Source organism: Elephantulus edwardii, unplaced genomic scaffold, assembly GCF_000299155.1.
Source record: "Elephantulus edwardii isolate Elephantulus edwardi_28Jun2011 unplaced genomic scaffold, EleEdw1.0 scaffold00006, whole genome shotgun sequence".
In the NCBI taxonomy this organism is placed as follows: Eukaryota; Metazoa; Chordata; class Mammalia; order Macroscelidea; family Macroscelididae; genus Elephantulus; species Elephantulus edwardii.
The window spans coordinates 9,148,453-9,151,310 of record NW_006399756.1 but is presented as its reverse complement, the minus strand read 5'-3'; positions in this window follow the sequence as shown (position 1 = coordinate 9,151,310).

Sequence of the window (2,858 nt, the reverse complement as noted above, 5' to 3'; positions counted from 1 at the left end):
TCTGGAAACCCGCCGGAGGGTCAACTGTGGCCTGACTTGATGGTACAAAACAACAACAACTACTCCACCCTCCAGGGAGCTCTGGTGGCCTAGTGGTAAGAAGCTGTGCTGCAGTCCCATCTGGTGGTTCGAATCCACCAGGCGCTCCCTGGGAGAAGGCTGGGTGATTTTCCATGTGATTTTCTACCGTGAAAACCTGCTGGGGTGTCAGCGATTCTGACTTGGCCTCCACCGCCTAGCGCCCAGGCTGGCTAAAGGCTATGCCCTAGCTTCCAGGGAAAAGATTATTTTCCTGGAAAAAATAATTAACAATCTAGTTTGTTCTGTTCTAGAGTTGATTACAACTTAAGTGACCCCACATAACACAGTAAGGCAGCCTCATAGGGTTTTCTAGGCTGGGATCCTTTTAAAACAATGTGATTTGAGTGAAAGTTTACAGTGTGCGAATTTCCTCTCACTCACTCATACTCATTTTGTCTTATGACACTGATGTCAGTATGCACACTGTCTGAGCATCATTGTGGAAAATGTCTAGGCTGTAATCTTTATGGAAGCAAATCTCCAGGTCTTTTTCCCTTGGTACCCTTGGTGGTTTTTGAACTTTCAGTCTTTTGGTTAACAGCTGAGCCCAAGCTTTTAAGCTCCTGGTGGCAAATTTCTTTGGACCTGATTCTCGTCTTGAGCCGGAGAGGTCTTATCTTTGTCAGATAAACAGTTGAAATTGAATGGTGAACAGGCTGCAGGGACCTTCCACCGAAAGATACCAGAGCTGACAGTGAGTGACACTTCCTGGCCTGGTGCTTTCTAAAAGGAGCCCGGGAAGCCCACCCCCTGACCGTTATCTTCCTGCTTGATCACCATTATCATTAGCTACTTACATATCAATAGCAAATTATCATCTCACTGTTTGCCGGAAATGTTTGGTGGCTGGGTCCCGGGGAGTAATTGTGATTTTGTAGCTTTTTTGCTTGACACTGATAGTAAATACTATAGCAGAAAGTCAGATAACTAGGAACCTTGGAAACCATCCTGATTTCCTGAAATGGGCAGCCACAAAGTACCACCCAGATGCCCCCAAAGTACCACCCAGCTGCCCCCAAAGTGCCTCTGATCAGGTTTTCAGGAAACAGCGTTTGGGGGGGGGAATCTGAAGATGTCTTGGGCAGTTTTATTACCATTCCCCCCGCCCCCAACCTTTAGGTCATAGTTAGACTTAACATGCCTAACATAGTTGGTTTATTGTGCAGTCATTGTCCTGACCTTCGAGTCAGAGCTGACTCACAGCTGGTTTGGATTTGTACCCCGTGCTTTGGGGTTGGCAGCGTGAATCCTTATCCACTAGGCTACCAGAGCTTATTAGAAGGATAGAAATGCTGGGGGAATGTTCAAGAGTTTTCAGGTTATCCAAATCAAACCCCCTGTGGATTCCAGTGTTTGCTGACCCTCCACCAGGTTTCAGAGGCTGCAAATCTCAATGGGAGCAGAACGCCTCATTCTTCTCTCACAGGTTGGCTGGTGGATTTGAACTGCTCACCTTTTGATAAGGGAGCTCTGATGGCTCAGTGGTAAGGAGTTGCACTGCCAATGCAAAGTCACTTGGTTCGAATCCGACAGCTGCTTCTCTGGAGAAGGATGGGCAACCTCTTCCCACGTGAAAACCTGCAGGTGGGTGGCTGTAGGTTGGTTCTGACTCCACGGTGCACAACCTCTTTGTTAGAATCCTGACACTTCATACTATGTCACCAGGACTCTTTAACGCACCCTCAGGGGTTCCACTTTAATTCTGTTGTGAATTGGTTTTGGGGTGCCCTGGAGGTATGCCCCTGAACCTCCTCACCCTGTTATTAGTTGCCATGGTGTTGGTTTGGCCTCATGGGGACCCTATGTGTGTCAGAATTGAACTATACTTCATGGAGGACTGACCACCGGTTTCGTGGAAGGAGGTTCCCAATCCTTTGTTCCGGGGCACCTCTGGGTAGATTTGAGCCTTTCCTGAGTAATCAAGAGCTTAGCCTTCTGCATCAGCTGGGGATCAGCTGTGAAGAGTTGGAAACCATGTCTCAGATGCAGGGAGACCTGCAAGCCTTGGTTTCTGAGCCTAGCAGAAGCCACCTGATGGGGACCTGGCTGCATTGCTGCTGACAGCTGGCGTGACTGCCCCAGCAGGAGTGGGGCCGGGCCCTGGGGACAGTGTGGAAGGGTGTCAGGGGCATTGCTTGATGACAGTATTGCTATTCAGCTTTGCTTGTGTACCCTATAGGGACTGCCCCACCCCTCAGTCTGTCTGTTTGGGGGAAGCCCTTGCCCAGCTTGTCCCGAGGGAACTCAGGCTGTGCGCGTCCCTCTCTCCGGCTTCCCCGGCCCAGGTGGACTGCAGAGCAAGGGCGACCTGGAGGCAGGACCCGGGCTCGCGGTGACGGGAGCCAGGCTTCTCCAGGCTCCGGGCGTCAGGCCTGGAGAAGGCGGGCACGGGCGGCCGAAGCCTGCATGCATCTTCCGCGCTGTCGCTCCGCAGAGGCCTGTTTACCTGTTCCTCCAGCCCTTCCCCTGGATCTGGGGCGCTGAGCCATCCCGCTCCTCCCTCCTGGGGCCCGGGGCTCCCCAAACAGCAGTCCTGTTTCATCTAAAAGTCACACAAAGCCTTGATCCCCTGAGGCTGGAGGGGGCTGGGGTGACGCGTGCAGAGGGAGGGTCTCCGCCCGCCCCCCAGCCCCGTTTCCGGAGCCTGCGAAGGAGCTTTGTGGAGCTGCCTGCGGCGGGTTGGTGGCGGTGATGACATCATCGTGTCACACACAGGAGCCCGGACACCGCGGGGTGTAAGAGCAGAGGAGATTCGCTCCGACCACCTCGCGCTCCAG